The sequence below is a fragment of the Phyllostomus discolor genome, chromosome 3 (genome assembly GCF_004126475.2).
Source record: "Phyllostomus discolor isolate MPI-MPIP mPhyDis1 chromosome 3, mPhyDis1.pri.v3, whole genome shotgun sequence".
Classification (NCBI taxonomy): domain Eukaryota; kingdom Metazoa; phylum Chordata; class Mammalia; order Chiroptera; family Phyllostomidae; genus Phyllostomus; species Phyllostomus discolor.
The window spans coordinates 54,433,910-54,458,259 of NC_040905.2; the positions used below are offsets into that span (position 1 = coordinate 54,433,910).

Sequence of the window (24,350 nt, forward strand, 5' to 3'; positions counted from 1 at the left end):
GTAATGAACTTGAGAAAAGTAAAGAGAGATAGTAGAAAGAGGGAAAGTGTAATGGATTAAAAAAAATTTAAGAAATCATTCAAATGTGAGTGTGGGACTTGTTTGGATTTAGATTCAAGTAAATCACCTCTAAAAAGATATTTCTGACACACCTCTGAAGATTTCAACATGGACTGGGCATTAGCTGATGAGAAATAATCACTGCTGGTTCTCTTAGGTATCATAATGGCACTGTGTTTATATTCTAAAAAATTCCTCTTTGTTAGACATATTAAAGTATTTATGAAAAATAATATAATTTCTAGAATTTGGTTTAAAGTACTCTAGCAGTAAAAGAAAAATAACAAGAGGTGAGAAATAGATAAAGGTTTTCAAAAGATGTATGATTGTGAAGATTGGAACTTCATTCTTAGACTTTATTTTAAAACCTTCCTATTATAAAAAAAGAGTTGTACATGTACATTATAATCAAAATTTTATTTCAATCGTTGCAACTGTTTTTTCAGGTTGGTGTTATGAAGTCCCCATTGGTGTTATTCTTGGGAACAGGACCATGATATCAAATAGGGCTTCTGCAAAGCATGTTCCTTTCAGCCTCATGACTGGCGGCTGATGAAAAAGGAGACAAAAAGACTTCAAAATAACAAAGAATATGATAAGTTGGATTCAAAAGAAATTGGAGAGATGAAACATCCTAAGTCATGTTCATATTACATTATATCAAAGATTTCTGGAAAACTGCCTCCTCCTTTTAAATTCTTGATTATGAACTTTAGACTTGCTTACCTAACTACCTTTCCTGAAATGGGCGGTCCATTTGTGATGAGTGGACTCTCAATCATTTTTACAATGCCAGTACACTATTAGTCAGAATAAGGTGACCTTTCCCAGAACAAATATTTCTGTGTACGTCTCAGCTAATGCTGGCTAAAGTATATGAGAACAAGACTGGTAATAAGATTTATCATATTGAGATGCTGAGTAATAGAAATTCTTCTGTAAATTAACAACCATGGTTGATATTATTTTTGCATTTGTGCACATGTCAGAAAAAAAACAACTCATCTAATATACCACATTTTTTGGACTATAAGATGCACCCTCCCTCAAGTTTGGGAGAAATAATGGTTGTTAATGCTGCTGTTGAGTTCTGTTTATATTTACACTGGTAAAATATTATGTTATTTATGTTATTAAATATTTTACCACATTTTTTGCTTCAAATTTTTTTTTCCTATTTTCCTCCTCTAAAACCTAGGTGCATCTTATGGTCTGAAAAATACAGTAGTTAGTGCTCCCCTCATTCCTGATAAGGCCACTTGCTCTTTAACCTGCTGTACATGATTAAACTAGCTTCCGGCAGATATTAGTAGAAGCTAAGGACTTCTGTTCTTGTGGTACTGACAGTGAAGGTACCATATGTCTCATGTTTTAAATAAATTAATTCAGAGCTTCAAAGGCCCAAATGTTTACAACTACTATGTAGCAACTAATATTATTAGTCTTTCACATATATACACATGAATCAATAACTTTTACATATCTAACATTTTTATGCTAGTTTTATCTATTTTTAGAATGGGTTCACTTGCAAATATATTTAAATAATCCCAATTAATTTCTTTTTAATAGTTCATTTATATTGTGTTTTTCCATTACTATTTATCCCTCTTATAACCTCTTCCACCTCCACCTGCCCCCCTCCACTCCCCGCAATCACCACACTGTTTCCAAGTCCATGAGTTCTTTTCCTTTTTTGCTCTATCCTTCCAAACCCATACCCCTTGGGGCTGTCAGCCTGCTTGCCGTATATGTGTCTGTCTTCATTTAGCCTATTAGTTCAATTTGTTCATTAGATTCCATATATGAGTGAAATCAGAATTTTTTCTAGTAAGCCCTGTTTTATTCCTTTCAATAGAAAAATTGGTATGTAAATATGGAGACTTTAAGTCAGTTTATCTTTATTTCATGTAAATATACATATATGAATAAAATGAAAGAGCATGATAATCTTTTTATTCAACCCAACAACTTCAGTTTATCTTCCAGCAGACAAAACCATGATGGTAGCTACACAGACAAGAATGTGCTTTGAAACATGTACTCAACGTATCTTGGTTATCTTCTCTGTGCAAACCTTTGACTTCATCGATCTTGAAGATGCAAAGATGTTTCAGACCCAGGACTTTCACCTAGCTCAAAATACAGTAAAAGAGCCAAGAAGGTGAAAAAATATATCACCCAGAGCTTTCTCTTAGTTCATAATTTAATAAAAGAACAAAAGCATCTTAAACTAACTTAGATGCCAGGTAGAAAGTGAATCAACAAATGCATCAATAAGTGGAACAAAAATCTGATCCCTCTCTTTATCTCTCTCTCTCTCTTCCCCCTTCTTCTCTCTATAAAAATCAATAAATTTAAAAAATTATTTAAAAAAGAGTGACCCACTTTAAAAACACTAATAACTATTTATAGTGTCAGATGGGTACTAGACTTACTGAGGTGAACACTTCATAGGTTATATAAATGTCTAATTACTATGTTGTAAACCTGAAACTAATATAATATTGAGTGTCAACTGTAATTAAAAATTTTCTTTTATAAAAAGGAAGGGAATTTTGACCCATGCATGGATGAAGCTTCAGGACATTATGTTCAGGGGAATAAGCCATAAAGCATATGACTCCACTTACATGAGGTACCTAGAGTGGTCACACTGGTAGAGACAGAAAGAATGGTAGTCTCCAGGAGCTGGGGGGGAGGGGTGGGAAATGGGGTGTTGTTTAATGGATATAGAGTTTCTTTTCTCCAAGATGAACAGAATTCTGGAGATGGATAGCTTTTGCACAGTGTGAACCTACTCAATATCACTAAACTGTGTGATTTTAAAATAAAGGATAAGATTTTAATAAAAAGGAAAAGACAAACAAAGTGGTGTTATGAGTTCAGAGGAAGGAGGAAATCTCAGTTGATCAAAGAATATGTTTATCTCATTGGGCAATGAAAGTAATGGAAACTCCCTGAGGGGTGAAACCGAAGACCGTATGCAAGGATCGGAGCGAAATGGGGTAACAAGGAACTGAAAAGGGATACGGCTGGGGCAGAACTGTAGGAAGCTTTGAGTGGCACGCCAAAGAATTTAGCCTGCCAGTGATCATGGTACACATCGGAGAAGTTTAGGATACAGATGACATGCATCTATACTCAAGGAGAAGGAATAATTGAAGGCCTTTCAAAACTCTTGTGTATCACAGATGCTCATTTCACTTTACTAACTAGGAGTGATGGCCTATATACTTGCATTTTCAACAGAACCTTCAGTCCCATTATCAGGTAACTCTGGTGCAGTCTATTCATTAAAATTTGAAGAAAATTATTGTGCTATCCTGTCAGCTAGTCAAGTGGTTTCATCTATTGTTTGACTAAAAGTTTTAATATTTTCTCTCCACCCTGTGTGCCCGTGCAGGTTAGAGGTTCAGCACACCATATGAAGCTTCATCCTTTGAATGCTACCTGCCCTACAAGCAGACAGAACCACTGGGCACATACACGCTGTGATTGGCAACTCTGACAGACATATATACAACTCACATCTATTTCTGGAGTTGTCAGACGTGGTAGAGAATGGTGAAACAACAGGAGTCACTGGACCTCAGTGGATATCTTGCTATTTACTGTGACTCCAAGGCAGCGACTAAACTTTTCAGAGCCTAAAGTTATCAGCAATGTGCATGTAAATGAAAAATGTCTACCCTCTCTGCCTCAGGGTGACTTAGAAATTCATAAGAAATCTTGTTTGTGAAAAGCTCTTTGAAATAATCTACCAAGTGCTGTACAAATGTGAGACATGCTAATCCCTTTGGGTTAAACCATTAAATCTCCAGACAACTCTATTTAAATGCAAATATGTCGTATAAGAAGGCATAACATTAGCACATATATTAGAATTTTAGCTATGCATTAGGGTACATGGTTTTTTCACAAAAATCTGACACTGAAGAAATGGGGAAAGTGGTCATTACATTTTAATGTCATTGGGGAGGAAGCTGGGGAGGAAGCAGAACTTCTACCTTCTTTGGGTCTCCTAGGCTTGAAAATTAAATGGAAAGAAACAAACTCATAGATACAGAGAACAAACTGGTGGCTGCTGATGTATGTAAAGGAGGCTGGGGGCCAGGTGAAAAGGGTGAAAGTGATTAAGAAATCCAAATGGCTGGTTGTTAAAATATTAGGGGGATATAAAGTACAGCATAGGGAATATCATTAATAACACTGTAATAACTATACATGGTGTTAGGTACTAGACTGATAGGGGTGATCACTTTATAAGGCATATAAATATCTAATGACTATGTTGAACACCTGAAACTAATATAGCATTGTATGTCAACTGTAATTAAAAAATAAAAAAAGATTGATAGAAGAAAAACACAGATTGTATTTAATATAAGTTTCATGTGCTATGGGAACCCCTATAAGGAAATGAAGACCCACAAAAGTGGCAAGACCTAAATGCTTTTACACTATGTTGAACAGAGAGACAAAGAGGTGGTAAAAAAGTAATTAAAATATAAGGGGAGGCTAGAGAAAGATGAGAGTATTTAACAAACTCTGCACAACATTCTCAGCCTCAGGTCCCCACCTCTGGTGAGAAGAATGTTTTCTTCTTCGAGGTATAGGGAGGCCATCTTTCACATGGAAGTTTTCTCTCCTGCTTTTAGGACAAAAAGGGAAAGGCAGAGCATTCTTCTTATACCTGCTTTTTTTTAAGCGATCAAAATAATTTTTATACCAATTGACATATTTTGAGTTGGTAGACACTGCCACTGTTCAGAGCCATGAAAAAAGGAGGAGAAAGAGAATTGGAAAAATTCAATGCAGGGGCCTAAAGGTCAGACCTAGGAAACCCACTTAACGTGAGGTCCAAAAACAGACCCGAAAGGGCCTGAAAGCCCACATGCTTACTTTAAACTATTGTCTACACCTGGTCCTGATTTCTCAGGGGGGAAAATGTATGTCAAGACATGTGTTTTTTTCTTTTCCTAGAGGCAAAGAATGAAGGGACTAGTGGAATAGTAGACGTAGCTGAACAACCTATTACAACTTCTTTGTGTATGTGTGTGTATCTGTGTGTGTGTGTGTGTGTGTGTGTGTGTGTACATATACCTCCAAAAGGATGCTATGTGGATATACCTCCAAAAGGAAACAGAAAACAGTATCCCTATTAGGTAGACGACGCCATGGTACATATGAATGCTCTACCACTCTACATCCTCCTAGGGTCTTAATTAAGTTTAAATATCATGAGTGGGCAGAGAGAAGAATTGGGACGTGCTGTAATTCAGTTTCCACTTTCAACCTTTGCAATGTTACAGCCTCCCAATAAAGTGTTATGGGTTATGGCATTGCCAGAAAGAACCTGCGGGTGCCAGCTTTTACAGATGCTCCAAGGCATTAAATCTCCAGAACATGGAGAAAAGACAGAAGTCAAATCTGACCCTGCACCTTATTTGCACATGCTCAACTTCATCCTCTCCTCTAGTGGAAATGAAGTTGAAGAAAGACTCTTACGTGACACTAGAAAATCAGAGCCTTGGACACCCCCAGATGAATAAGGAAGGCCACAGTCTAAGGGAGGAGGCTGCTCTGGTAAAGACACATTTTTAATCCCTTACCCAGCTGGGTATTTGCTGGGTTAAAAGGCAGTCAACTGTGTTGACCCTTGGGGTTTACATGTGGTTTTCAATTACAGACACTTTCATGTTTGGAATTCCCTGCCCTAAAAATTGCTGCAGGCTCTCAAATCTCCTATGCAGGTTAACTTGTCCAAATAAAGCCAGCTTCAGCTGAGAGGCATTAGAACTTCCACTTGCCATCTATAAAGACTGCTAAAGGCAACAAGAGCTGTGAGAGGAGTACAAGAAAATCACAGGAAAAATATCTTGTTTCAATAACAAGTACCTACCTGAACTCCTACTCAGTTACTGTTTCTCAAGGAAGAAATGAGTTCCAAATATGGATTTAATTCTGCACAGTCTCAGCACTTGTCTCCATATTCCTAGCTGGCATTTGGCAGCAAGACACAAAGTCATCTCCTTGGAATTTATTTTCTTTCTTTTAAACATTCATTAATTAATTAAAATTTTCTGAAATGTAGAACATTCCTGTAACAGCAAATGCAAAGTGTCCAAAAGGATATGGAGAGGAAAAACAGGCTTCTGTCTCATTGTAACCTCCAGCCACTTGTTCTGCTTCTAAAAGCTATCATTTTTGGCAGTTTCAGAGATAATCTCTATCTACAAATACCTGTGGATTTTCTCTCATCTTTTCTCTTTGCCCAGATAATTGTATATTATAGCAAAAAAGCAAAGTACAAGAGTATCTATATCTATCTATCCCTTGTCTCTATACGGTAACCATGTTTGTCTTTTATGTGAGTTAGTTATGCATTTCCCTGTTACTTTTAATGGCTGCATAGTGTTTGTTTCTGTGGATATAGCATAATTTATTTAGTTGATCCCCTACTCATAGCCAATTATGTTGTTATGAATCTCATATTAAAACAATGAGTGTTTTTGTGACAGTATCATTTCACTTGTGTAAAAGGATACACTAGATAAATTCCTAGAAGTGGAATTTCTAGGGAAAAATATGCATCTTCAATTTTGATATATATTACTGAATTTTAATGGCCTCTAAGATTTCTTGTTTCCTGATGTGATTGAACTTTTTGATCTTGACAATGAGATACGTGCATATTAGAATTTTAAAGTAGTTTAATTTGCCTTCCTCCAAAAATAGGTCAATATTAAATGTCTTTGTATATGCTTAAAAACTCATTATTTCTTTTTCATTAACTGTTTATTTTTACCCCTCTTCTTCTGCTGTCTTTTTGGTCATGTTATTTCTGTTGTCTTTTTCTTCCACATTAACTGTTAAATATGATGGGTTTCTTTTCCCCCAAGACTTTTGTCTTTTGTTCATTTTTAAACTGTGGTTGTTGTCTTCTGCCAAACAGATTTTTAACATTTTATTGTATTGCCATATTAGTAACATTTTATAACTTGTAGATTTTGTGTTATATTTAGAAAGTACTTCTCAAGACCAAATTTATTTTTAAATTATCTAATGTTATCTGTACTGCTATTATGGTTTTATGTTCTTTACTTATACATTTTACCTAGAATTTATTTTCCTACATAAGAACTTAGGGAGGAATCCATAAAATCTTTTCCGTAAAAGTATATCTAGTGTTCCTAACACCACTTGTTGAATAATCCATTTTTCCATAATATGAAATGCCTCTTTCATCATGGTCATATTCTCTGATATATTTGGCTTTATTGCTAGACTTTAAAAAATGCATTCCATTACTTCATTGGTTTATTTATTTTTTTGTCCAGTAACATCATGTTTTAGCAATTTTAACTTTATCATGAATTTTAGCATTTGGTAAGTCAAATTCCTTTTTTCTCTCCTCTCTTTCTCTTTCTCCTCTCTTTCTGATGTGCATGCTCTCTTTCTTTCCAAAATATCCTTTGCATTCTTGCATGTTTTGTTTGCCAAATGAACTTTAGAACCAGCTTCTCATGTACCTAAACATTCTATTACTGTGTTATTGATGCAATATTAAGTTCTAGATAATTATTTATTTTCTATGGACTTTTAACAACTAAAAGAATAGTCTAGGGCATTAAGACATGTTTCCACCACAATGCACATATGACAAAGATTCACACAGACATCTATAGAATCCTCTCTGGCTTCCTGTCTTCCCCAGTCCCTTGACTGGACATTGAGTTCACGTGTCCTTGTCATGTTCTGAAGAAAATGTGACATGGAACACATTTCCTCTGAGAGGCTCCATGACACTTCCAATACAAGAACCATCAGGATAACCAGGACTAACGAGCCATATTTTGAGAAGGCTCAGTGGAATTCCTGTGTATATAAGGCAGACCATCTTTATGTCTTCCTTTGAGAAATGTCTATTTAGGTTTTTTGCCCATTTTTAATCAAGTAATTGTTTTCTTGCTACTGAGCGTTTTGAGTTCCTAATATATTAGATAGTAACCCTTTATTAGACATATGGTTTGCAAGTATTTTCTCCCACCCTGTAAGTTGTCTTTAAATTCTGTTGAGTGTTTCCTTTGTTGTACAGAAGCATTTACTCTGATGCAATTTCATTTCTCAGTTTTTTTATTGTTGTTCAATAACAGTTGTCCCCAGCTTCCTCTCATACTCTTCCCTGCCCTACCCACCCCTACCTCCCACATTTACTGCTCCTTGGTTGTCTACTGGTTTGGATTTGGCACTATCTCATTTCTCTATTTTTGATTTTCTTGCATGTGCTTTTGGAATTATATCCAAAAATGCATTGCCCCAGTGAATATCAGGAAAACGTTTCCCTATGTTCCTGCCTAGTAGCTTTAAAGTTTGGGATCTTATGTTTAAGTCTTTATCCAATTTTAAGTTAGTTTTGTATGTGGTGTAAGGGAAAGGTCCAATTTTATTCTTCTGTATGTGTATCCAATTTTCCCAATCCTATTTTTTAAAGAGACTATTTTTCCCATTTTATATTCCTGACAATTTGATCATAGAGCAATTGACTGTAAATGCATGGATTTATTTCTGGGTTCTCAATTCTGTTCCATTGATCTATGTATAGTATCTGTTTTTTTATACTAGTGCCATACTATTTTGATTACTAAAGCTTTATAGTATATCTTGACATCAGGTAGCATGCTGCCTCCAAATTTGTTCCTCTACTCAAGATTGCTTTTGGCCATTCAGAGTCATTTTGTCTTCCATGTGAATTTTAGGATTGTTTTTTCTATCTCTATTGCTATTGGAATTTTGATAAGGATCACAATAAATTTGTAGATTGCTTTGGATAGTATGGGCATTTTACCAATATTAATTCTTCTAATTCATGAATGTAGGGTATCTTTTCATTTATTTGTGTATTTTCTAATTTCTTTTACCAATGCCTTATAGTTTTCAGTGAGAGACCTTTGACCTCTTTGATTAAATTTATTATTAAGTATTTTATTTTTTTCTTGAAGCTTTTGTAAGTTGGATTCTTTGCTTATTTTCTTTTTCAGATAGTTTATTACTAGTGTATAGAAATGCTACTAATTTTTATATATGTTTCTCTCCTGAAATTTTACTAAATCCACTTATTGGTTCCAACAGTTTTTCATGGATTCCTTAGGGTTTTCTATATATAAAATCATGTTATCTACTGACAGAGGTACTTTTACATTTTTTTCTGATTTATATAACATTTCTTTTCTTGCAAAAAATGTTCTGGCTAGTACTTTCAGTAGTATGTTGAGTAGAAGTGGCAAGAGAGGGCATCCTTGCCTTGTTTTATCTGGAAAAGCTTCCAGCTTTTTACCACTGAGTATGATGTCAGCTATGGGATCGTCATACATGACTTTTCTTATGTTGAGGTATATTCCTCATAATCCTCATAATTCAATTTTATTGAAAGTTTTTATCATGAAAAAACATTGCATGCTTTTAAATGCTTTTTTCTGCACCTATTTTGGCAATTATATGATTTTTTCTTTATTTATTAATGTGGCATGCCACATTAATTGATTTGTAGATGTTGAACCATCCTTCCATCCCACGATAAATCCCACTTGATTATGGTGTAAGATCCCTAACATAATGTTGAATTCAGTTTGATAAAACACATTTTGTTGAATATATTTGCATCTAAGTTCATCAGGAATATTGGCTTATAATTTTCTTTTCTTGTGGTGGCCTTGCCTGGTTTTGGTATCAGAGTAATGCTGGTCTTGTAAAATGAGTTTTGGAGTGTTCTTTGCTCTTCAACTTTTGGAAGAGTTTGAGAAGGATTGTTGTCGATTTTTATTTAAATGGTAGAATTCACCAATGAAGCCATAAGATCCTGAGGTTTTCTTTGCTGGGAGTCTTTCAATCAATGATTCGGTCTCCTTCCTTGTTATTGGTCTGTTTAGATTTTGTATTTCTTCATGATTCAGACATATAAGTGGCTAATAAGTACATGAAAACATGTTCAACATTATTAATCCTAAGTAAAATGCAAATCAAAACCACAATGAGATATCACCTCACACCTGTTAGAATGGTTATTATCAAAAGCTAAAAGATAGCTGTTGACCAGAACATGGAGAAAATGAAACCCTTGTACACTGTTGGTGGGAATGTAAAGCAGTATGGTTGTTACAGGAAACCATATGGAGATTCCTCAAAAATTAAAAAAAAAATACCATAGAGAATTACCATATACATAATCCAGCAATCCCAATTTGGGGTATATATCCAAAGGAAATGAAATCAGCATATCAAATAAATACTACACTTCCATGTTCATTGCAGCATTAGTCACAATAGCCAAGATATGGAATCAACCTAAAAGTCCATCAAAGATAAAGAAAGTGATATATAGAGAGATAGATAGAAAGATATAGATATAGTGTGTGTGTGTGTGTGTGTGTGTGTACATGCATACAGTGGAATATTTCATCCTTAAAAAATAAAAAATCCTGTCACTTGTGACAACATGAATGAACCTGCAGGACACTATGGGAAGTAAAATAAGCAAGACAAATACTACAGGATCCCACTTACTCATGTATGTGAAATCTAAAGAATTCCAGCCCATGGAGACAGATCATAGGATGGTGGCTGGCAAGTGGTGGCAGAGGTTTGTCCATGGTGGTAGTGGGGTAATGGGAAGATGCTGGCCAAAGGACACAAGGTTTCAGCCAAGCAGGATGAATAAGTTCTGAAGATCTGAAGTGCACCATGGTGACTATAGTTAATAACATTGTGTTGTACACTTAAAATCTGCTTAGAGTATAAATCTCTAATGTTCTTACCACAAACAAAAAAACTAAGTATGTGATGTGATGGACCTGTTAACTAACTTACTCATGTAAACATCATTTCACAACATATATGTATATCAAAATATTACATTGTATGCTGTTAATACATATAATTTTTATTTGTCAGTTATTCATCAGTAAAGCTGCAGGACATTTTCTTTAAAAAGAAAAAATATTTTTAAATATACATGCAATCTATATGGAAAAACATATTTAGGGAGATTTTAAATGATGTTTTAGAATTTTTTTCTCCAATGTTATGACTTATTTTATAATTTTCTTAAACTTCTATAATGTACCATATATTAGCTTTATAGTGCATACACTACATAAAATAATCCTCAATCAAAAAATTCCCTGTTGTTGTTTTTCTTAATGTAGTTCTATTACTTAAACAGCATTAGCAGGGTGGGAAATTCCAGGGAAGGAAGGAAGAAAGGAAGGAAGGGAGGAAGGGAGGAAGGAAGGAAGGAAGGAAGGAAGGAAGGAAGGAAGGAAGGGAGGGAGGGAAGTCAGAGTAGGGGTGAGGGTGAAGAAAGAAATGAGAAAAGTGGGAAAAGACAAGGGTGGGCCCAAAAGGGCAGCAGGGCTGTTGAGCCCATAGCTCACATTCCCACAGAGCTTCAAATGTATATATTTTAATGTTTTTTCCAAATCAAGTTTTAAATCAGATATGATATTTTTAAAATTAAAGTATTGATTTGATAAATGGAAATACTGAAACTATGCCATAGTTTTTAATACATTTCAAAATTTCTTGCATTCTCCTTGTCTTCTTTCTCTTTCTTTTTCCTCCTTCTTTTTCATAACAGGAACCTCAGAAAATGGAAGTGCCAGGGCCTGTTTTAACTTTACAGACTCTATATTTATAGCATAATGTACTAATGTTCTTAAGTAAATTTTTCCACATCACATATTGGCAAAAAATAAAACAAAATCAGAGCTCTGAAGAAATCTCCCATTTTTCTTAAGATCCTCCATCAGCCCTGGAAAAACTGTATTAGAGAGTGGGACTAGGAGGTAGAGAAAATTAAGTAAATTACAACTAACACTGAGAAACCACACATAGTAATGAATAGTGCGGAGTTGAAATTAAGTGAGAGAAAATAGCTGATTTAGTATGTTTTTAAGACATTAAGTTCAAAAAAGGAAGGCCTAACATAAACAAGAATATTTTGATATATCACTGCACATTTCACCTTTAAAAAATGATTTTGCACTTATTTGCTATCATTTATCTGTTGCTTTTCATCATGGTCAGATGAAAAGAAAAGCTGGGTCTGAAACTATAAAAGAAAATGCTAACAGATGTAATGGTAGAGAGAACTACATTTCAGAGTGAAAACCAAGTTTATACTGCATCATAGCATTACACCAGGGCCACACAGATTTTCTCATTGCTTATAGCACGGAGTCCTGCAACTTAAAAAAAACACAAAAACTTGTTTTATTTTTTTCCAAAGACAGTTACAGAAGTGTGCGTGTTTTGCATGTACCTTGTGTTGCTTCAAAGCAATATTTCTACATATAGAGCCTCCTGTCCTGATAGTATGTGACCATACACGTGGGTCTGCAGTACAGTGTTGGTTCATCAAGTAACCCTTGTATCCACTCATCACTTTAAGCAACAAAATGATTAGTCAAACCAGAATTGTTTTTGTCAAGGCAATTTTTTAAAATATGGACAGTTTTTCTTAAAAGAAACCATAGGTACTTTACATATCTCTAAGTGGTAATAGTAATATTTTCAAATAATGCTTTCCAGTGCTCCAAACTGGGGTTAATTCAACTGGGTCCAGGAGTAAGGATGGAGTCCCTCAACATGACTGAAAATTAGGGAAGACACTAAAGTTATCAGGATTTGGAGTCCTCCCTGCTTCCCTAAGGACAAAAGTCGCAATGAGTGCGCTTCTCTAGTAAAACTGAGCATAACTCACTTTTAATTTTTTCAGTTTTGATTTAAATGTAACAACCCTTCAACTATCCATCCCTGATCAAATATATCAGGAAGCAGCATTTAGTTATGAATAAAGTTTTTGAAAATTGGTATTCTCTAGAAGTAAACCTCAGTGATTTGGGATCAAATTGATTTGATTTGCCTTTCTGTTACAGACTTTCCTGGCTTACAAAAGTAGTAGAAATTGATCTTAGATCTCAGCACAAGGATAATATTACGTAATTCTTAAAACTGATAACTTTTACCTATTTCTTTGCATATATGAAAGCACAAAGTTTGTCGAAAACTCATCTCTAACAACTAGAGCACAGGTGGCAAACACAAGGTCTGCCGATTGAATCCGGCCCTCCACCTTGTTTGTTCCAGCCCGGCACCTTGTTTTTACACGGGCAGCAGCAGCACCAAGCTCTCACTTAACTGTTAAGGAGATATTAACAGTTAATATGTACAGACTGTACATTTATACAGTCCTAAATTACATTCGGCCCTTTAAAGGCAACCGTGAGGCTGATGTGGCCCCTGGTGAAAATGAGTTTGATACACCTGAACTAGAGCAAACTGCTTAACAAGATATTTTTTGTGTACTAACTCTTAACTTTAATTTACTTTTTCCCTTGCTTTCTTCTTACCCTAATTTTCTCATTTATTTTATTATGTTGTGAGTATCTTACTGTAACAATTCTTCAAAAAATAAATACAAAAAAAACTTCCCGATTATTTAAAAATAGGCGTTACCTTGCTTGCGAGACTTATGAACTACATATTAATGCCTAATGTTAACCATGAAAGGATAGAGAAGTGGCAAAGATGCATTTTATTATACAATAAATATATAGTGATTCAAAAAATTTAACCATACAGTAAGATCAAAGGTGGAAATAAAAAGATCCCTCCCCAACAATCTTTCCAATCCTACCCCCAGAGGTAACAGTGTTCACCATTCTAATTTACCTCTCCAGAATTCATCTATGCATTTATAATATAAATGTGTGTATAAAATATTTAATAGCATAATGGGATCACACAGTACTTATTGTACTGATATGTTTTTTTATATTTATTAAGCATCTTCCAAATATCTATACTTCTATATCACTTTTAAGATAGTCTTTTGTGGTATAGATAGACTATAACGTATTTATGAAATTCCCATTCATATATTACAGGTTTTTATTTTTCAAATAATTCTGTAGTGAGTATCCTTGTATTTAACTTGCTATTCCAAGTCTACAGTTACAGAATTCTACACTGAGATTTGTTTTACAGTGAAATTCTGTACTAATAGCAAGAAGTAAAATAAAAGGAGGTTTTAGCCTGGAAAAACCAAGTGGTAAACATATAAGGAGGGAAAAATCTGGGGTTTTTTTAACGTTCATACTTGTTATCAATAACAATGGTGGCTCTCAAACTAGAAAAGGTAAAAATAAAGAAAATACATTTGAAAGGAATTCAATAAAACCTGTCTTCACATTTACTGGTTCTGCTACTCAGAGAGTCAGTGACATTTTCAGCAAGTGTCAGGAAGTGGATCTGAGGTGCAGGACTGAAAGTTCTGGTCAGGATTTGGAGTTTATAGATTCTTGACCCTTATTTCTCAAACTATTAAGACTGAAATTGCTTGTCACCTTTTCATTTGATAATAAATTGAGGTCAATTTTGATTTCAAGTTTCTCTTCGGAGTTAATAAGTATAATAAGTTTGAAAACAGGATGGCAGAAACATATACTATTGATAAACAATTCTCTTAAGTTAATCCATAAGAACTTCAGGGATGCCTGCTCAAACCAAACTAAAAGAAGTTGAAACCCTAAAGATTCCATTGGTGTAGTGCTGTTGTCTTTCACCTGAGGTCCTTTGCAAGGGCACACAGGCATGTGAATCGATTGTCGGACCCCCAGACAGTCTTTCCTTCCTGTTGATGAGGCTTCTTTCAGGTCTTTCCTAAAATTCAACTACCTGACAATGAGCCTTCTTTCAGGTACTGATATGCACTAAATCCTTCCTTATTTCCCCTTTCTAAATCACCCAGTTTGTACTCTAGCAAAGAAATATACCTATACCTCATCATTTCACCCACCATGCATGCTGCCATGGTGCACTGCCCCAAGCTGTAACAGACTTCTGGAAAGAAGAAAAGGGGGGAAAACCCTCCAAAGAGCAATCATGACTTTGGTATTTTGGCATCTTTTTGCTGGCCAAACAATTTTCAATTATTTGAATAAAACTGAAAGAGACCTAATAAAGTATTCAACTTATAGTTTTGTGATTAATACATAGATATCCATTTATTTTTGATAACATTAAAACTTTAAAACAAACAAAAAACAGGAATAGAATTGCTTACTAATACTCATTACAGGGAACAATGTAAAATTTCTGACTATTGAAAGAAAGTCTCCATGTATTATGATTTCTCATCTACAAAATGAAGGAACATAATTTGATGTTAGATTTCATGTACTACCTTCTACAAACACTGTTTATTTCCCTGAATCCATAGAGACATTTTGATTACATCATTATTGAATAGCCAGTTCAGTAACTATCCTAAATATGAAAATATGACTAATTAAATATGATTTGACAGTAATAATAAAAATATCATTGATTGAAAGCTTACTCTGTCAGCTACTATATTTGATTCTACTTGCATTTTCATTTAATTATCAAGTTAAAGATATTACCTTGAAATATTATTAAACATAATTTGTTGTATTTTTCTCCTACAACATTTCTTCCTTTCAGTGAGGATTCAGCCAGGCTTTTGTTGTCTTACTTCAAGAGTATTGGTTGATGTTGCAAGAGTTAAAGCAGAAGTTGTTGAACAACAGCCTCATCTCTACCTGTTTCTAAAACATAATCTATTTAAGAGATTAAGCCAGTTCATTTCAGAGAGGGATAGGAGAGAGACCAGTCTTTGGAAAGTAAAGGGAGGTATGGAGAGAATAGACAGAAATGTTCAGAGCTGTGAAAATAAAAGATTCCTTCAAACTTTAAAAGAACGTGTGTGCCAGGTGGTGAGCATTATGTTCCTGTGTAGTAACCTAGGGGAAGAACAGGACTTCAGAAGGGGTGGCTGCAAGGTGCAGTCATGGAGGCTAGACAACTGGCCAAAGCTTTTAGCCTCACATCAATCTAATATTACCTCCAAACAGCCATGCCAAAGCTGAGCACTAAAGGCCTGTTTTCTAATGGATCACTTGGAAGTGGACAATTTATTTTACATAGGGAAGAGTGGAGAATTGAGCTTTACTTTCAAGGTATCAATAGGATGAAAGCGCTTTGGTGTGTTCTTGTGCAAATATAAGATGATGATGAATGCTGCTCTTCTTCCAATGCCACCAAAATCAAGATGAGCATAACATCACTACTCACCAGCTTGGGCACTGGTGCCTCAGCATTAGATTTAAATTAAGTTAGAAAATGAAAGTGTTATGACATTTCATATAAAAAATACAACATAGCTATTATAACAGATAGCTATATTATAGTTCGATAATATTATAAGAGATAGCTACTACAATTTCCATTTTCCAGATAACTATGGTAGCCTTTGGTACTTTGGCTAGGTATTTTTGATTCTCCTCCTGAGCACAGGGTAGGTTTTTACCTCCTTCCTCAGGTAGGCATGGCCATCTGACTTGTTAGCCCAGTCACATGAGTGCAAAGGTATGCATCACTTCCAGGTGGAAGCTGTAATGCAGGTTTACCATCCCCACAGAGTTTTCTCTCCTCTCTGCCCCTGTGATCGGCAACACTTCAGATGGTGTCTGTTCTGCAGTTTGAGTTCTGGAGTGAGGATGGCATGGAGAGGGTCCACCGTCCCCCACAAGGACATGAAATGTGTACAAAACGTGAGTCATTTTGATTTAAAACTTCAAGATTTGGGGGTTTTCTCCAGGGCATAAGCTGGTCTGTTCTACCTAGCACAATAATGAACCTGAGAGTTAAGTAATTTGTGTATACTTCTTGGTGAATCCATGCTGATTTCAAACATAACTTTTCTTTCTAAGTGGTCAGTTAAATATTTAATAAATATTTATTAGGTACCTGTGGTGGATACTGGCCAGCAGTATCCATCCCTGCTGTGGATGCCTCGTCGAAACACAAGAAAAACATACACAGAGACAACCAGGTCCTGTGGGGAAATAGAGACGAAACGGCCACTCTCCCTAGTGGGGAGCACCTCGTCTTTTCCTCCAAGCAGGCTTTTATTCTTGAATACAAATACTGTTTGCAAATTACAAGTAGTTAGCTTTGAAAGGCCCTGGAAGATCTCCTGCTGGGATCCTAAGCCAGAGATTTTGGGGGTTTTACCATTTAAAAAAACTATAGGACTTAAAAATTTAGCTTCGTTTCCTCCCTGTGCCTTCATATTTTAATTAAAGAGCATCCTCCAGCAAGCAGATCTCACAGGGTCTTTCATATTCTGTGTCTTAGGCCTGATTACCCCGGGGGGCCCACCAACTCTGGTCTGGACTGCACCGTCCCTGTTATTTCCGAAGGTAATAACATTGTCTCCTCCTGAGTCTGGCAGAGGAGACAAAGGCAGCTGGGAGACTTGGATTTCTCAAGGACTCAGGCTTTGGCAAAGCCAAGGGGTCAGGAGACAATGTTGATCACCACATCATTTCCATAGCCCCCTCAGTTTCTTCACTTAGGGCATTCCCAAGTGATTGCATCTGTCTTTGATTCATTCTCTTTCCTAGAGAATTGTTACCCGTCATCGACTGCTGATCATGCAAAGGGAGCCAGGCATTAGAACAGACAGCGTTCATGCCAGGGAAATAAGTTTTTGTCTCCTTAGCGTCTCCTGGTTCAGAGGCTTCTTGCTCAGCCATAGTCACAGGTGGTTACAGATTCCTAAGACCAGGCAGGTACCTCAACAGGTACCTACTAAGGACACAACCTGTTAAGGAACTTTAGAATTGGATGTTGAACAATTCAGATGGGCTCTTTCCATCAAGGAAGCTACTCACAGTCTGCTTAACCATTGTTCAAGAATTTGACCAAAAGCTTACATTAAATTTATAATTTTTAGAGGGGATAACATTTGTCTAGATTTGGGGGACCACTTTTTTTTCTATAGTTTCTTAGAGTTTAACCACAGTTGTTGCATGATCACATCTGCAAGTTGTCTAAATATTATGGGATATAATTTATGTGGGGTAAAGGCGTGAATTAATTTAAAGCCACAAAGTAGTCTCTCATTATCTCTGCACCTCTCTTGCACTTCAATTCCCTCCTAATAATGTTTATTCTAGATTTGCCAGCTTGAAAATTATTTCCCTAGATGGAGAAAAAGGAAACAAAACAGAATATGAATGAATCTACTCTCTCTGTTTTGTTGCTTAACATTACATATTTTGTTATAAATTGCAAAATTTTTTGAGGAATATGGATTGTTTTGAGCAGAAGTCTTCTGCAATATAGCCAAGAAATGCTACTTATTAGGAATAAAGACCACTTAATAACCAGTGGAGCTGAAACTAAAAATGTATACGTAGGTGTTCAAATTGCTGAGCTAACTTGACATAGGTGTTCAAATTGCTGAGCTAACTTGATGAGATTAATCTGTGTTTGGGAGAACTTAGTGGAGGAGCACCTGGGATGTTTTAAGTTCAGCATAACACTCCAGCTAAATGCAGTATTTTTAATCTGAGGAAGCCTTGGGTAGCACTTCCACATTTTAATGAGCACAGAGTTACAAGTTTAGATAAAATCTATAGAGCACCTTCTCTGTATTCAGCCCTGTTACTGTATGGTTGCTATTACTCGAGCATAGTGAAAATGGTTTAAAGTGTCTCCAAATTCATGGTAGAATTCAGTGCTCTCTTTTATAAAAAGGTTGTGGGCTCTGTTTGCTCCAAGCTTCATTCCTTTCAATCTATTGATTGATTGATTGATTGATAACTTCATCAGATTTTTTTACAAGGTTCTCAGTGTTGGCCTGTGATTCTGCTTGATGTCCTTTCTTATTCTATTTAATCTATTTAAGAACCCTTGTTATTTTAGCATGAGAACTTTCAAATGTTCCAGGTCTTTGTAAACTTCCTTTGGATTTTCTCCATCTTTGGTATTCTTGCATCTTCACAACTTTAACATGTGAGCTCAGGATACATTCAGAAATGAAGATTTTATCTTTGATTAACAAATTTGGTCAGGATCTCACATGAAGTTTATACTGACTTTGTCTCTGAATTTTTTCTGACTATATTCCAGTATGTATGTACGTGTGCCTGTATGTATATTTGTGTGTATTGGATTGGACAAAAAGACTGTTCATTCTTTTTCCATACACGGGGTTAATATTGCTTAATTGTATTTAACTTCATTTGACACAATTCTGGTAAATTGTGTTGTGACAGTTGTCATATCAGAATGCATTTAAAAAAACATTAAAATTGGTGAATTTTTGTGTAGCTATTTTAATATTGAAGATGGAAGAAAATAAATGACATTTTTGGCATGTTATGCTTTATTATTTCAAGAAAAGTAAAAACACAACTGAAACATGATAAAAGATTTGTGCAGGGTATGGAAAAGATGCTGTGACTGATTGAACATGTCAGAAGTGATGTGTGAAGTTTCATGCTGGAGATTTCTTGCTGAACAATGCTCCATGGTTGGGTAGACTAGCTGAAGTTGATAGCAATCAAATTGAGACATTTATTGAGAACAATCAACATAATACCATGCAAGAGATAGCCCACTTACTCAAAATACCCAATCAATAAAGTTATTGGTGGAAATAAAACATGTGTTTTTTACAGAAAAAAAATATTTTTTGAACAACATAATATATATATGTACGAACATATTTATTTATTTATTTGATCCTTAACCAAGGACCTTTTTTATTGCTTTGAAAGAGAGAGGAAGGGTGAAAGGAAGGGAGAGAAAGAAACACTGATGTGAGAGAGAAACACTGATATGTTGCCTCCTGTCTCCACACAGACAAGGGATGAACCCACCACCTGGGTAGGTGCCCTGACTGGTAATCAAATCCACAATATTTCCATTACAAAATGACACTCCAGCTCACTGAGCCACACCAGCAAGGGCACTGACCACATTCTTTATAGAACTCCTGACCAAATGTACAATCCCATCTATCTCAGAACTTTGAAAATGTTCTTATAATATAAGTATAGTTTCAGGCTTTTCTCTGACTTTCACTACTAGCCTTTTATGAATTATAAGATGACATGGTTACTATCTCCCATGGTTTCCTTGTTGCCTTTACGTTCTTAGCCCTTTCTTGTTAGACAATAAGAAGTAAAATCAGAGTAAAATTTAGTTATTTTTTGCTTTTTTACCTTAGAAGTCATTTATTCTCAATCTTTAGTGTATATTACAATGTGTTATGCAAACGTCTGAATCAAAATCACCTGCCCTGGGTGCTTAAAAGGCAGATAGATTACTGAGTGCCCATTCCTAGCACCAGTTACATACTCAAGCAACACACCATGCAAAATAAGAGTGTGAAGCCCATTGTTCAAAAGTCAGTGTAAAGTCTCAACATGGAGACAGCACACCATTGAACTGAGGGTGCTGCTCTTCTACGCTGGCACATGAAGCCAGTCCCCGAGATTCTGTTTAGTGAAGTTTGGAACAGTGCTAGAAAGCTGCATTGCTAGCACAGTCATTGGGTTTTCTGTTGTAGGCTAGTCTGTAGACCCCTGTTTGAAAACTCTATTCTGTGTAATGACCACACCCATGCTCTATACAAATCAAGAAAATATTCTAGGTTGCATGCTTTCAGAAGGTAAACATTTTACTAATAGATTTTCCCTTGGTGCATGTTTTCTTTTCTTTTTTATTTTTATTTTATTTTAATTGTTCAAGTACAGTTTTCTGTCTTTTACTCCCATCCCAGCCCATATTTTACAAAATCATTATTTGCATAATCTGACCGAGTTTATAATATTATTCCACATGGATAACCCTTCTAGTCTTCTTCCTTTTTAGTTAAACAAGCGCTCTTTTCAGATGGTTCAGTCCTCAGATTCTTAGCTATATACTTTTCCTGTTTGCATGGTATAGATGAATTATTGTAGAAACATGCTTATAGTTATGAAAATTTGTATTCACATACTCAAAATAGCATATGCTTCTAGACTGTTCTTTTGAAAAAGGCAAAAGAAAACAATATGTTACAAACAGGGAAACGGGGGGAGGGGTTAAGACAAATATTTAAATGTCTCTAATGGATATAGAAATTCTAAAATACTCTTTTTTTGTTCTACATGAACATAAAGTATTTGTTTACTGTTAAATGATAAAATTTTAAAATTTAAAAACTATGTGTTCCAGATACATAGAGATACCTTGGTCAAACACAAAATAAATATACGAATATAACCACCTATGAAATCACACTTACCAATAGACATTAATAGATTTCTTTTTTATTTTCAAAAATTTCAATAAAACTATTTAAAAATCTGTGACTGTTGGTTATAAATACATAAGGAAATTAAAAAGTAAGTAACACTAACATTTATTTATTACAATGCAATTTAAAACACTCAGATTCAAGCTTTCTTTGATCAAACTTTTATTGCTTCTAGATTTTATTTTTTACTTTTATTTTTCTATTACAGTTTGTACTTAATATTATTTTGTATTAGTATCAGGTATATGGCCTACTAGTTAGACAATCACGTACTTTACAAAGTTGTCCTCCAGTGTGTCCAATAACTGCCTGGCACCATCCAGAGTTACTACAGTATTGTCCACTACATTCCCTGTGCGGTACTGTGCATGCTCAGGACTATTCTGTAACTACCAATCTGTACTGCTCAATCCTTTCACGTGTTTCACCCAGCCCATCAAACCTGTCCCCTCTGTCAACCATCAGTCTGTTCTCTACATCTGTGACTTTGTCTCTATTTTTTTTTGTTCATTTATTTTGTTCTTTATATTCCACATATAGGTAAAATTATATGGTGTTTGTTTTTCTCTGTCTTATTTCACTTAACCTAATGCCCTCTAGGTCCCTCCATGCTGTTGCAAATGTGAGATTTCACTTTTTATGGCCTAGTGATGTTCTGTTGTACGTATGTACTATAGCTTTTTATCATCTCATTTATTAGTGGGTCCTTGAGTGTATGTTATTCATTAAGTGGATGTAATACAAATTGTAAGAGAAGCAGCATTGGTTGCTGTTTGTCACTGATCATTTTGCTTAAAATAAAGAAAACAAAAGCTCTTAGGTCCTCATTATTTAGTATGAGATTTAGAAAAAAAATTATTGGTGGGTAAAGTCATAGGCTCATACCTACTTGCTTTATGAGATTAAAAAACTCAGTGTGTCATTCACTGACAACCTGTAACCTGGTCAATACCACCTATTCGTAGGAAAGAGACATTTGAATTCTGGGAGTCTCACTGCCTGTGAAGACATTATTGTCAATTTTTGAGCAATGTGTATTTAAAAATATATGTATACTATAATAATGGTCATTATATTCCGATGAAATCTATACCATTATAAATATAAAAGATATTGTAGACAATGTTGTTTTCTGAATGTTAATCCTGTGATCATTGGGGTTCATATCAGAAGTAATCATTTGGTTTAGCTAGGATTTTTTTATTCTATCTGATATACAGTATTAGTTTCAGGTGTACAACAGTAGTTCTACACTTATATATACTTTACAATATGATCACCACAATAAGTCTAGTATCCATCTGTCACTATACCAAGTTATTAAGAAGTTACTTTTAAAAGTTAAAAATTTTCTTGCACTCCTATTATTTAAAGTAAATTACTACTGTATTTCCTGGGCCAGTTTCATGAATCTAACTTTGTATTCTTTTAGGTTTTACTTTTCACATAAAATAATAGACTCACTATTTCCCAGAGGCATGAAGAAGTTTTTCTTTCTAAATATAAAAATGAATTCACCAGTAAAACATTCTTTCTTAAAAGTGTGTTTTCTTTATTACTCCCACATTTAAGATGATATCATGGGAGGGACAATTATTGCCTTGTTCATTTTGATTTATTTGGCCCCACACCTCCTTACCTTGTTAATGAAAAACAAACTGTTCTACATGGGTCATTTATGATGTGATTTAATAAGATGCTTTTTGTATATCCAAACTGCAGCTTAATATATTAGCTTAAAACCACCTCGTAGGAAAGAATTTGTCTTTTTTTTCAGTTCTGTATTTTAATCTAGTGGGTAACTTAAAACAAGGATATATTTATCACCATTATAAGGACTGCAAGATTCAAAGGACAAATGATAGATAGTGTCAAAATACAACTTTTGCTCAGTGATGTTTTCCTACTTGCTAATTTCCTGTGAGTCCTGCTATGTGAATGAAATCTTATTCTTGCTCACTCTATCAAACTGTCCACATGTTCCCTGTCAGGGCAGACTAGTTACTCACCAACAGGTCAGGTGACTACCTTATTTCAACAGAAAGGTGTGAATGTGGGCACTTTCCCACTAAAGGAGCAGATGTCTATGAGCATAGTTTTAAGTCACCATGGAATTTGTACAAAGGCAACTTCTATCACACAAAATATAAATTCATACTGAATGTCCTCCAAGAAAAGTAAAATGACATGTTAGCCAATTAAGAGGGTCATCTGTACCATGGTCTATTGTTATCAATATGGATGAGGCCAGAAAACAGTTTCTCTGAATATAAATCTTGACTTTATTTTGAATGGAAAAGGATACATAATAGTTCAGTGGCAAAACTTTATAATCCCCATGGAGTTAGCTTTCATATAAGAAGCTCAGTCTTCATCCTTAGTCCAAGATTTGATTCTAGTCCTATAATGGATGGCTCACTACCATCCTTTTTGTTTGTATGTGAGCCACTATTGTTAGATGGAAAGACTGTCAGAGCAAAAACCAGAACATGGAGCTACACATTCCTGGGGCATGGGCTGCTTTAGGCCCGGCTGGGACTGAGGGCTGCACATGGAAGGGAGGTGTCAGGGCCTCTTCTCTTCAGAGGATTGCTGAGAACTGCATCTAAAAACATGCCTGGGACCATGCAAAAGACCAGGCAGTTGCTAGGTTTGTTTTGTGTTGGTTTTAGATTTCTGCATCAAATATGTGAAAATTAAAAGACAAAATCGTGTCTGTGTGTGTGTGTGTGTGCTAGTCAATATGATAATAAAGATGAAAGAGAAATATCAGGTTAATTGGTTAAAAGAAGAAGTCTTAGCTTTTTTCTTTCTGAGTCAGTCTAGAACAGGGCTTGGCAAATCATTTTGTCAAATGTTTTTATAGCCAAATTAAATAAGAGAAACTGATTTTTCACTCTCCAAAAGTTCAAGTTACACAACTTTCATTAGTACTTGTTTTCACTAACCAAAAGAAAGCTAAAGAGGATTTTCACCTTTACAAACAAAAGCCTTTACAACACTAATGTAGGTCCTTTGTAAAAGCAAAGTGGCATAATATAAACTTTGGGAAAGTGGGAAATATGTGTATATATAACATAAAAATAGCATAAATACAATTTATATTCTT

The 24,350-nt window shown here is 35.1% G+C and overlaps 1 long non-coding RNA gene across 1 annotated transcript; it reads left to right on the forward strand.

Annotated features, from left to right (window-relative positions):
• Positions 1–2,930: 2,930 nt before the first annotated feature.
• On the forward strand, positions 2,931–7,203 carry LOC118499477. Its single transcript, XR_004901965.1, has 2 exons — positions 2,931–3,159; positions 3,467–7,203. It is a non-coding gene; the product is annotated as an uncharacterized LOC118499477 (long non-coding RNA).
• Positions 7,204–24,350: the final 17,147 nt, after the last annotated feature.